The following is a 13761-nucleotide window of genomic DNA, read 5'->3' on the forward strand; positions in this document are numbered from 1 at the left end:
AAATATAAAGCATCAAACTCAACATGTGATTTATGCTTTCCACAAAACTCTAGTGTAACATGGAATAACTTGAATGGATCTTGAAAATGGAATAAACAGAAGGTCTGTTCATACACATACCAAAAACAAATCAGTTATTGTCTTTTCATGAATCCTTGCAGTAAACAGTGAGCTTTCGTTACCTTTCTATCAAAACATATTCCAACGTATCGTAATAGAAATCTGCAGCTTTTTTGTGGTGAAGCACAAGAGAGGCTTTTGCTATATATGCATTAAATAAATAGATGAACAGCAACGCATTGTGATTGTTTAACCCATCCATACAGGAAAGAGGAGACAATTTGAAGATGCTATATACAAGCTTGGTAGCACATTTATTGTCTCTCCATGGCTCTCAACTGGATGATGGCACATTCCTCATCAGTGATGCTTTTTTATCCGAAACACTTTGAACCTGATTCATAGTCATGGGCCATGGCACATCTTCAGTGACATGAGGAAAAGGCACAAATTGGATTGGGCGTCCATAGTGGCTAATTCTGATTCATGTTAGGCGTTTAAGAGTTGTCTTCTTCACGGGATTATCTGCGAAGGAGGAAGTCAGTATTCAGACAGAGCTGACTGGCACGGCAACATCAGCTTCCATCCAAGTAGAACACTTCTTCAGGCATGCAAAACATGCAGATTTAAGTCACATAATCCCTTTCAATATTAACAAGGAAATCAATACGCTGACATAAATGGAAAGGATACAACAGTTTTGCAAGCTTACTGTTGTTGCCGCTCACAGTGTTGCAGCGGTAGCTGGCAGGTTGCTTTTATTAGCCACTGAAGTGATTTAAGTGTTACTGTCGATCCACTGACGCTATGACGACAACACATATTTAAACCGTTGGTGAAATGCTACACTGTCCAACAAAATAACATCCGGAGGATTCCAGGCTGCATTCTATTCCTTGCACCAACGTCGTTGAAGTAAATAATTGGACATACAAAGCTCACTCTCAAGCACAACTTTGGGGCTAAACAAACAATGGAGCTGTGAAAATAGAGAGTTCAATGAGACTGTATCTGAGGATCATAACGGAGCTTTTCTGGTGTTTTGTGGAAACACTGCTTGTCAGTGTGACTAAGCAAGGCGGTCCAAGCCCAGCTAACCGTGACTGTCAGCGATAGCTATATGAAAACAAGAGCGTGTCTCTTTGGGCACACTATTGACGTTTCACATTCAGATGTTGCTAAATGTTGAAAATGGCAGTGTCTTTGCTTCCTTTTAGGACGTCCAAGCATTTGAAATCCCACGCTTGACATATTGAAAATGGCATTCGGTGTTAAACGCAACATATTTCAGGATGTTCTCATTCTAGCCTGTCAATATTTGCTGCTGCAGCAGACTTTCCTGGTCATTAACCCCTCATTGTATATCATCTTACTTTATCACGGACTAGAATCTGGACATAAAGAATTCATTGATCAGTTAAAGGTTCAGAATTTTTGAATGACAAATCTGACAACCTGGAACATTTGAATGTGGACAGCATTTGTGTATCGCGGTCCATTTTTTCTATACTTGCTTATTCCTGTAGTTTATTCCTATATGAGTACATCTGGGCTAAACATTTATCATTGGAGTTGTGTTTAGTTCAAAATTCATTCATTCCAGTTACATTATTGACTTTTCAATGAGTTTAAACTGAAGCAATGAACAGAAAACTAATTACAATTACATATTATGTTTGAATAAAAGGAGCTGCTTTGGATAACAATAAAACATTGTTTAGCTTTAGCTTTTATGATACTGTAATATGCTCCACTAGGATGGTACAAATTAACAATGATAGAAATACATATGATATTAGAGGAAAACTTATAATATAAAAGATGGACCCATTTGATAATAAGTTGCTATTTCGACATGTTTGCTGTGTTTGGGATATTCAGAAAAGTGCACGATGACATATCCTTGTTCACATCATTAGATTGTTGGTAATAAGCTGTGGGATATAAATGACACATTTGGGTTTTAAATGATCCTTAAAATGCCTTTAACTTTGCCTCTACAGAATACTTAAAACACATCACTTTTAACCCTGACAGAGATATAAGATAACTTTAAATATTTTTCTTTCTAATGCAATGAGCAACACATTAAATGATTAGTTTGATCAGTACAGTGACTGCTTTAATGGAGATTTAAATGTGAGTTTAATTTTTTTTATTTTGTCTCCAGACAGCAAAGCAGCTGCTTGAGGAAATCATAGGCTTGGCTTCTTCCTTTGATTCATTATGCATTGAAATATGATGAAAATAACCCCTTTTTAAAAGGTGCTTCATGAAGGCTGAGGTTGTGCCGATCATGGGATGCAGCATTTTGGAACCCATTTTGGCAAGTTGAAGATGCATTTCCTAAGACCACATCTAAATGTAAACGCAAATGCCAGCAGATTTTTGTATAGCTTAAGTTGGTGACACATCACAAAGTCATAAAGAAATGTCATCTAGTACATTACAAATATATAACTCATATAAGATGTAATTATAATTGGTTAAAATGAATGGTTGATCTGTGCCCATAATATCCTCCAAAATGAAATGCAGGATGTGGTTGAAGACTTCGAGCCATCATGAATGATACATGAGTTCCAGCTGGAGTCACATCAAACCTAACTGTTAATCGTTTCATTATTTGCCAAATATCTACATGCACGTATTGACAGAAATAATTACATATTTATCTCACTCCTGATTACAAATAAATTAATAAATTAATTTAAACGAGGACATGATTTACCCTTGGAAGAATATTTACAATGCTGTAAAATCATATTCGGGGTGCTCTTTATGTGTGCGTTTGGCCTTGTAACATCGTCCACTGGACCAGTTTAGCTACTCAAAGGACAAGTCAGATTTATTCTCCTCACAACCATTTAGGAAACTGCTTTTAAAGGGGATGAAAGCAGCTGACATGACCTGCCACTACAGAAGCTTATCTCAACGCTGCCGGCTGATGATTCTCTCGATTTGGAAACACGAGTGCAAACATGAGCAAAAAAAGGTAAACTGGCAGTGGGATTACGCAATGTCGGCACCAGACGCTCAATCTAATCCTGGTGGAAACAATTTGTGAAGAGAGTTTGTTCACTTGCATTTAAGGTTTCTCATGGAAGGCCAAAATTACACTACATCTTATGAACTTTGGTTTGCAATTAATCTCAAATGTGCACCCAGTTTCACAGAAACAAAACCTCATAGGACATCATTTCCAGTGTATTGAGCACGTTTGCAAAGTATCGTTTTAAGTACTAGTCTTGATTGGATCTGCACAAAATAAACAAAAAACACAACGTTCAGGTTCAGATCACGAATGTGCTGTACATTGCTCTGTGAAAGTAGGAAGTCTTAAAGGGTGCTGAGTTACAAGCTGATTATTTATGTGGTACCGGTAAATGTGCTGAGCAGTGGTAAGCGTATAAATAGCACTACGGACATCATTAGAGGCTCCAGCTCACAAGGGGAAAGGGCTTACTACCAGAGCATGATATCATGAGTAACAGAGACGATCCTCCCTGACTCATCGAGAATAGAGGGAAACTCTGATTCCTCGCATGTTCGCATGGTCTGCATGGTGAAGACTCATGTGTAACCCTGCTGACCTCTGGAGCCACTGGTGCAAAAACGCTGTGTTGTGCTTAATTCCCCAATATTCATAGAGAAGTGCATTATTCAACTACCATGTTCGCCTTGGTTCACTGACCTATATATGTGGGACATGGTTTAGGATGAGACAAATTTGCAAGTGAAAGATTGTTAAATAGAAATATAGCTGCATAACCAGAGCAATTATTAGAGCGTGTATTATTAGACATAATTCTCTCAGGCAACTTGTATTATTGCTGGGTGTCTCAACACGACGAGATTTTCTTTCCAAACAAAGGAGTCACGACGCCCTAGTCCTCGTAAATATTAAAGTTAAAGACCTGCGCAATTCTTTCCACGGCGTTTTTCACCTCCTCGCCATCGCCATTATCTCTGTGTTCTCATGTGCTCCAGCTCTCTGCAGCGTGCAGCCCACAGTGCAGGCCTCCACTCTGCCTTGGGTTGTTGCCTTTGTCTGGAGCTCTCTCATCTCTGGAGGTCTCACTGGCTGCCCTGAAGGTACTGGGATTGGTCAGTGTGCCAACTGTGGGGGCATGCTAAGAGAACCATATGCTGTCGATTAAATTACACTCATTAGAGGCTGCAGAGTAACACAGCTACCGGATGAAACAAGCTTAAAAAGCCATCAGTAAGCCACGTATTTGAGCAGGTATTTATAGCCTTCTTTCCTTTCTCAACTTCTCACCTTTAGATTTGTATTCCACACTGATCACTTCAAGAGAGGCGGATTAAAGAAGCAGAATAACCAGGTCTTGCTCACACTGTATATAATATCCTCTCGCCACTCTTCAGCCAATTGGTTAAGTTCACTGTAGCTTGAGTTTAAATATGTGTTTTTATATGTGCTTTTTATTGGAGGTCTTATAATGACAACATGGGTCCTGGTATTAAAACCTTTTATTTTAGCCTTGTGGCAAGTCTAGCTTTATAATGGAGAAGTGGATGTGCTGTTTTCACACTGCAATAGAAAGGCCCGGTTCTTTTTCACTCTTCATTAACAATTCTAGAGGGTGTTTCGACTCAGAGGCGATAATGTTACTTGTCCCACACCAAAGACTAACGGGAACTGCACAAAAAACGGGGAGCAGCATTTTGCAGTTTACAGCATGTAATTGTTTTTGTTTCAGTGTAATGCAAAAGCTGCAAACTACAGTCAGTGGAAATATGTCAAATGAAACATCCATTTTATCCCAATGTGGGGACATAATCAAAGCTTATAGTCATCCAAGCGCCGGCCTCAACCTGTGTGCAGCGGCTTCGTGGTCCTAAAACACTGAACAAATAGCTATTTGTCCTTGAGGATAAAATGAGAAGGCTGGGTTGCTACACTGGGTTTAGAAAAGAGGGCAAAGCAAACCAGCCTGACAGCTGCTGTTTTACTGAATCATCAATCGTGCCTCATCTAATTGCCGTGCATTTATCTAAAGTTGGTTTTACACATTAAACTATTAACTTTTAACTGTTAAGTGATTATTCGTTTGACAGAAAGTTAATGAGTGACTATTTTCATGATCTACATATTGTTTAAGTCGTTTTTTGATGGTAAAGAAGTAAAAGCTCGTAATTTCAACATTTCACCTCTAAAAGATTATATTGGAATCTTGATGGCCACACCAATTCCTTTAATAATCAGATTAACGGTAGATATATTCATAATAAAAATGATGATCAGCCCTATATGGTTTTCATTTGACCAGTTATGCTTTAAAAGCTGCAGGTCCTCTGTAGTAATAATCCTGTTACATTGGTACATAAATGCGATATGGCTGAACATATGAGTATATGAGCCTCATGACATTTGATCATGAAATTATATTTTGGAGCAAAAAATATTTTCTTTTTTAAAGTGCAACCTTTCCCTTGTCCGCTGCAAAATTCACATCAACCAGTGTATTAATTAGCAAACAACAATGAGTAAAATGTAGAGAAGGAAATCCTCTCACAAACCATTAGCATCATCATTGGAGGTCTCTGCGTGCAGCCTGTGTGTTTGATGTGTGTGTGTGGGAGTTTGATGCATAGTGTTCAGATAACATGAACACAAGATGGACGTCTCAGTGAAGTGCGACATGTGTGAAATGGTACTTCTCGCAACACTGTCTTAGGTCACTCAGAAAGCTGGTAGTGGCACGTTATGTAATGGCCTTTTGAAAGTACAGGGTTTAAGTTGCATAAAGCGCTTCACAAAATACCCACACTGAATGATATATCACTGATTCCTTAATATCACATGGCAGGTTTTAGATTAAGATGAAGGGAATATCACCCACATTTGCAAAAATGGCATTGAAGATGAAAAAGAGGGTCTCTCTTTCGACGTTATGGATGACTGAACAGCCTCTGAAGGTTGGTCCCAATGCCATGGTCTTTTGTGGCGTAAGGGTTGGTAAAAATGTCTTGCTTGGACAAACACCCTGTGTTGCTTTGGCTGGTGCTGATAAAAAAAGGACTGAGATCCTAATCAAGATTGTTGCTTCGGCAATTAAATCTGACAGAGGAGAATCGGAGCAATTCCTCCATTGTCCCTTTTTCTTCATTTACAAAGGCTTCAATTAACTTTAATAGCTCCATGTACGCCTTTAGTTGTGCACTTGGGAAATAGATAACAAATTGTGGCTCCCTTGAATAGTTTGAGTCTAGACTATATATACAGTATTGCAGCAGTTTAAATGAGTTCCAAGAAGTTAATTTGTGTACTCTGAGAACTATGTAGTTTGGTAGGTAAATTTCTACACGGGAGAGTTGGTCTTTGTTGCAACTGCTTATATTCATGTCCATTATGTATGTGCTCTCAGCTGGTAAAATGACCGGAAAAGAGAAGTAAAGTTTATCATGGGAGTTAAATGCAGCCTGCTTCTCTGAGGTCAGTGACTGAAAGAACTATGAAGTTTGTTTTTCTTGCAAATCTAAGAGACCATGCTCTAGAGATAGCAGAAAAGCTCCATAAATAACACTAAGTTGAACAAAATATTTGTTGTCATATCGTCATATTTCACATTTAAAGACTTTGGATGAAATTGTTGGTATGCCTTTCCAGAAAGCAATACACAAGAGTACAAGTGGGAGGGATGGAGTGAACTAATGTCCTTCCCTTTATTAGATTTGGAGAACGTTTGAAAAGGCAGTGTTATGTATAGCTTACTCACTTGTTAGCCCTTGTGCTAAAATACAAAATATAATATTGAAAGTGAAACATTTGGAAATATAAACAAGCATCTATAATTTTTTGTCAACTGGGTACGGATATAACAATGTGGTCTTTCTGCCATGATGTGAACCTGTGATGGCGAATAAGGCTCGGTGTCATCCTACTTCAAGGCGTCAACTCGTAAAAGCCTGTTGTACACCAGGCCTTTGAGTTTAAAGGTAGTGAATGTTAAGATTCATCAGCAGTGGTAGAGCCGCAGAATCAATGCAGCTGTCAGGAAGGATCTAACATTTGGCCTTGAATTGAACTCAATGTAATGGCTTGTGCGTGTACCAACCATATACGGTATGCTTCAACTCAATGGTGAGAACTCAATTTTACTCCATTGGCATATTTAAATATACCCTCATTGGCATTTTTTCAGTACAAAAGCTCTCTGTCACTCTTTTACATTTATTGGCTGGCAACTGGTATGGTGAATGCTTAGAGTTTATTAATAGAGACAATGTAATAGTACAACACATGACATTATATTTTGCACCACAAATGAAGAGCACAACCTACAAATGGTACATTTTCTATTCATTTAATCCATACAGTGCATGTAATACTTGTGATGACCAAAGTACACATGTGAAGGGAAAAAGTAAACAAGACGGTGGAAGTACGCCAGTGTCCAATTTAATGTTAGTCATTACACAAGCTAAAGAAACCTATAAGTTGTGTGTATAAAGCAGGCCATCTTTTATAAAGAAGGAGGCACGGACAATTATATTTCTGCTGCAATTTCTCCTCTTTTAAATTCCCTCTTGCAGAAAGGCCTTGAGCTGAAAATATTTGCTCGGCTGCTTCAGAAACATCAAATCCTTTGTATTGAGGATGGAATGAAATAAAACATTGAACCATAAATTGAACCGGTGCCGTATGGCCCCCAATGTTATTTGTACTTGCACATTAAGGTGTGACCGTTTATTTCTCTTTACAGACTGCTTTGAAGTGAACCCTGTGAGGAGCATCCGAAACGACCCAATATTCTGGTGAGTTCTCAAATTGAAATTAAAACCCTCTTCACATTTACATAATATACTACCACACATGATCCAGACTGCGAGCACGAGCAGACACAAAGGGGCTAAAGGGGCCTTTCAGGGCGACTTATTACTCTCTGACGAATTCACATCGAGTGGATAGCGGCGGCTGATTGCACCATGGATAGCATACGGCTTCTTCTCGTATTATTTGTCCAGGTTTAACAGCCGCAAAGTCTGCTCAATCATTTTCGTGAATTCCTCCTGCAGTGTTTATTCCGCAGAGTCAGTGTGTTTGACTCTCCATGCATGCATATTCTGTCTACATCAAACGCAAAGGCACACCCTTCAGTCCCGCTCGTTTTCTCCCCCTTTCCTCCCACTCATCCAGCGTCTCGTTCTTTTCCTCCCCTCTCTGTCACATGCAGATGTAACCACATGTTCCCATGCAGAGAGAGAGCTTCCTCACAGTGACACTTAGCTATCCTCCCACATAGGCAGGGTTGGGCCGGCGCCACGGCTGTTTGCCTCATAGCCTGCGCAATGGGAGTCGGCTCCATTATCAGAGCGACTGCTTCGCCACCCTGCAGCAAACCCAGCATCCTCTGCTCCTGCAGATTTCATTTCTTATCTCACTAGGGAAAACAGCCCCTCTGATGAATGGCAGAAAACGCCCTGGGCTGATGTGAACACAGATTGAGAACATACACAATAGACGGTTTGATGAATTTATGAACGGGCATTGAATTAATATTCCTCACAGGAATCTGTGGCTGGTCATAGGTATTCAAGGGAATTTGCTTTATACTCTAAATAATTAATCAGGGAAGGAAAGCTCTCTGCTCTGTAAATCCGGTGGTGGAGCGATTATTTATGGAGCCGCCATCAAGGACATATCGAGCAATTAATGTCACATAATGTGTGCTTCACATTCCAACGTCTCTATGTGGGCAGACAGACAAAGATAGCTGTTTAACTGCTGTTCTCTCACGTGACATACACTTGGCAAGAAGCAGTGACACATGTGGGCTCCTGCTGGTCTGCACCAGTCAAAGAGCACTGCTTTATATTTATTTAATGACATGTTTTCATATTTTCCTCTTTGCTTTTTCCACATTGTTTACCAACATACACATATTCTTTCTTGCTCTATTCGGTTAGAAAAGCGTGAAGAGTGAAAACAATTTTGCTTTTTGCAGCCCTTTCTAACAGCTTCATCGATGTCACGTGTAGCCAGTGGCCACGACAGTGGTATTTGTTTGTTGAAAAAAAAAGAAGGTTATATGTGAACACAAATATGTCAGTACCTTGATATGCCCTGGCTAAATTAGTTTGCTCATATTTTATAGTAATCACCAGGTAGGGCTGAACTTACTGATAGTAGTACTAATCCTATCTGTAATTTAACAAGTCAAGAGTAATTCATTGGCATCATTAAAGCTCTGAGATCTTCTCTGCTTGACAGTTCATTTAAAAATGATCCTTATATATATTTGTATTATAATGAATGCACATTAGAGTACAAAATGCAACATAACTGTATGTGTGTTTGTGCAGGGGTAGAAGCAAGGAAAATAAAATCACAAGGCTGTACAGACGCCGTATCAAAGCATGTTAGAGAGACGTCACCACACGCCAAGACATGGCTGCTAAACGCTGCAGATATTGGTTCTGATCGTTTTCAGAGGGCTGTGGTTTACATCATGTGGCACCGTATGAGGTAATTGATTTGTTCTTGCTTTGAACTGGCAGTGCTGCAGGATGCTTCTCTGCACAAGGGAGTGTCTGACTTCAGCATTACTCGGGTAAGCCAAGCTCGGCTTTATCAGCCACAGTGATTTGGCAATGAGGTCGACATAACCTTCTGTGGCCCCCAGCCTCCAAAGATGACCCAATTAGTCAAAATGGGGGTTACCAGTTATAACCAATAAAATACTCACAAAATAATATAATGATGTTTCACATCAGATTAATAACCGCAACAAAAACTTCTTTATTTATCTTTTAAGACATGGCCTAAAAATCTTTTTATGTTGTGTGTGGCAAGGTTTGGACAGCAAGCAGAGTTCTCGGAAAACACAGGATTTATTATTAAAGATCTAACAGAAACAGGGACAAGAACCGGACAGGAACAAAAACGAACAGACCCAGAACAAGCAGAAAGACAAAAGCTAAATACACTGGGGAAACGAGACACAGCTGGAGACACAGGTGGAAACAATCAGGGCGTGGCTGGGAACAATCAGGAACGAAACAGACACGCACAGGGAAGGAAGCGCAGGGAAACAGGAAACGAGACAGGGACTTCAAAACAAAACAGGAAACACTCCAAATCATAACATTTTATTCAGGAAACTGCCATTTTCTTTGCTTTTATAGTTTGTTTGTAACTATCTACTGGTTCTGTAGCACTCAGATTACTTTTGAATGAAAAGTGCTTTCCAAATAAAATGCATTATTGTTTTTATAATTAATATTATTATGAAATTAGCAGATTCTTATTAGAGGACGATTTGAAAACAGACTTTGGAAAAGATTATTTTTTGATTAAGCATTACAAATATTAGACACGTAGAAAATTAGAAAACTTAGGTTTTTATGGGTAATTTAACACAAGTTGCTGATTTTGGGTAATAGATTATTCATTATCATCATATTCTTTGATAATGTGAGTGTGGTTACTTTTGGTTGAGAACAGAGTGCAGGAAATGAGTTTGACATCTTAGAGGTCCAGGTGACAATACTTTTATTAGTTTCCTCTCGAACAAAGATTATTTACGTAGAAATACTGCACAGAAAAGAGTGCAACACAGAGCTAATACAGATTCTCAACTCTCTATACTCTGATTTATCCCTTTGTTACAGTCTTCATATTTCCTTGTTAGTGCAAATATGCCTGATTTGTAGAGTCGTTTGTCCAAAATAAAAACATTTGCAGATGTTATTACACTTTGCTACTACACAGACACACCACAGGTCTATATTTAAATGTACCTTAAGCTGCTGTTATCGTGGTGGTTTGTTCATTGTATTTCAAATCTTTGTATATAGTGACAGTGTGTCACAGTTATACAACCTCTAAACGACTGAATGTAAAGTTCTGTACACGCCAACTTCTTGGAGGTGGTGTTATTGTTTACAAAATCAATTAAAACAATTTAAATAAATAATGCAAAGAGACTTATGATGCAAAGTGACAGTGTGAAAGAATGAGGAATTTTAAAGGCTGATTGTAATGTTTCAGCTGTTTCAGCTCCACGGATGCCCAGATAATAATGTTTAAATAATTTTAATTAGATTTCCTTCTGCTCACGTTGTGAAACGAACACATTTCTTATTTCTTTTTTTACAGAGACAAAGTTGTCAGTCTTGAATTCGCTCGTAAAAACTAATTAGGTTGATCAGGCTTAACCTAATTGCAGACAATGTCTCAAACGGCTTGCTGACAACTGCAATATGAACACAGTAAACCAACAAGTTCAAATGCATTTAAAAGTAAAGTGAGAATGCAGCAAAACATTTTCAAAAATAGTAAATAAATAAATATTATGTCATTTAATTAGTGCTGATATTTTGGAAAACTGTTCAAATGCAGATTAAACAGTTTTTCTTCACTTAAATTTGGCAAAGGCTTTACAACGCCTTACCTCAGGTTATTCAAATATTGTTTTCTATATATAATTAAATCAATAGAATATTGTTGAATAATAATGAGCAAGGCATTTGATGAATGATTGATTATAAGCAGCAATGCAGAGAACACAGTTTTGTATTTAAATAGAGAGTATCAATTTATTATTCTTTATTAGTAATCGTTTGTGGAAGATGTCAGTCCCTGCAGTGTTTTGCTTGTTCCAAATTGCGTTTTTCTCATGTTATCAAACGGCAGGACATAGCGAAACAAATTGACATCAGTCTAATCTCTTGTGGAAATTGGATTAACCTTTTTCCTCCATGATCCAGAACACATTCAGCACGCTGAAAATATAATTTTTAAATTATACTCTCTTCATGCAAATCACTGTTTTGATGTCTTTTGTTGGCATCTGCTGCTTTTCTCAGGGTGCTATAATTAAGCAGGAGGAAGCCGCAACCCTTCTTTCTTCAGTGTCAGTTTGAGAATCTGTGTCAAAACAATACAAGTTGAACAACAGCTAGATTCACACTCACTGACATCTATATTTAGATGTGTGTCTATTGGAGCAATTTAATCATTATTCTTTACTATTGCAGTTGCATAGAGGTCTGAAAGTGCACCAAAAAAGAACAAAGCGTGGCCTCGTATTAATCACAGGCAACTATCATCATATTAGTTCTTGATAATGAGGATACATTACTTACTTACATTTCTCTATCGATGGAATACTTGATATACTTTGAGCCCTTCTGCTAGTGATGACTTAAATGTGACAACCTCAATTATAGATTAACGCATCTTAAAATGGGGGTTGATATGATCAATGTTTAGTTCAATTTAAGGCACCGTCGGCTAATTTCTCTTGTTTTTACGACGTGTTGAGAGCAGCGTTCTATCAGAATATAAAAAATCTATTTGAATAAATGAAAAGATATCGGATTTTTTTATTTACTCTCCACATGTCACCACATAGGTTAACACCCACAGCACATCCCCTGATCGGACAACATCCTCAGAATAACTCTCATCTATCATCATTAAAGAGCATGGGCCCAGGCACTTTGTCAGAGTTTGCAGTCCCGTGAAAAGGCACGAGAGGGGCAGAGAATAGATCGCATTGATGAACAACGGATTATGATGGAGGGGTGAGCAAACTTTCCTCTCATTCGCTGCCCACATGTGCAGTGCAGCAACACACAGCAGCTCATTGTTGTCTGATCCCAAAGACAAGGTGCACTGGGATGTAATTCTCTTGGATCTTTGATAAAAGCTGCACAGATGTGCAAATATCTCCTCGCAATTTCAAAGTACCAAAAGAAAGAAAAAACTTTTTTTTTTTATCGAATAATAGATATGCAAATGTCATTATTTTATTTTATTTTTTATACATGTATGTATATTACAGCACTAATGGGGTAAACATTTACATTCCCAAGACACACTTTCTTAGTCTAGTGTGTCTATAATATATCATTATCAGATTGATTAAGTGATTCTCTTTTTTGTACATGTACAACATTTGACATGAAAATTCTCACAGAGTTCTGTGACTCACTCAATTTGAGTTGGCCCACCTCTGACAGTGTTGTCTCCAAAATTAGAAACCTTATTTTGGACATGGTAACTCTCTACTTATAACCCCTCTCCTCTGGTTGTGCCATTGTATGGACATACGTAGAAATATATTCAAATTAAGTAAAAAGGGTGACATTTTCTACATGAATTGTTTAATTTGAAGGATGTTAAGTGCCTAAACGTCTTCATATGGTCACGTTAGACTGGTTCCGAAAGCAAGTCAACACTGTTGTGGATACTTTTCGCATTTGTACATTTGTCACATTGTTTTACATTAAAGTTAGTATGCTGAAATTAAAGCAATATTCAGGTTGTTGTCATGGGGACGTCATGTCATGGGAGATGCCATATGTTGCATTACACATTGGGTCTTGTCGGAGAAAGATGAAGGCATGACAAAGAAAAAGAGGCAACACTCTTTGTTTAACATCAATACAATGTAAATGGGTGAGATTTACATCGGCAGTCCGTGGGCATGTTGATGGTATACATTAAAAGAAAAAGAAATACGTAGAGACACATATAAGAGGATATAGCTAAAAACAGAACAGAAACATCTAAACACATACAGCAGACCGTTACAACAACAAACTAAACCAAACATCCAAAGTATTAAAATACTGTTGTCTTCTCTGACATCACAATAATTAGACCAATAAGAACTTGTTTGTATCCGTGCTGTAAATAGCTATTTGTCTCTGTTTCTTTCAGCCTTT

The 13761-nt window shown here is 38.2% G+C and overlaps 1 protein-coding gene across 1 annotated transcript in view; it reads left to right on the forward strand.

Annotated features, from left to right (window-relative positions):
- The window catches only part of lrfn1 (leucine rich repeat and fibronectin type III domain containing 1), a 108407-nt gene that overhangs the window by 47085 nt on the left and 47561 nt on the right, over positions 1–13761 (forward strand). Inside the window, exon 2 of the mRNA XM_056440394.1 lies at positions 7791–7842. The gene's annotated coding sequence lies outside the window, so the exon portion shown is untranslated. The remainder of the gene's footprint in view (positions 1–7790; positions 7843–13761) is intronic.

Source organism: Pseudoliparis swirei, chromosome 20, assembly GCF_029220125.1.
Source record: "Pseudoliparis swirei isolate HS2019 ecotype Mariana Trench chromosome 20, NWPU_hadal_v1, whole genome shotgun sequence".
Taxonomy (NCBI): Eukaryota; Metazoa; Chordata; class Actinopteri; order Perciformes; family Liparidae; genus Pseudoliparis; species Pseudoliparis swirei.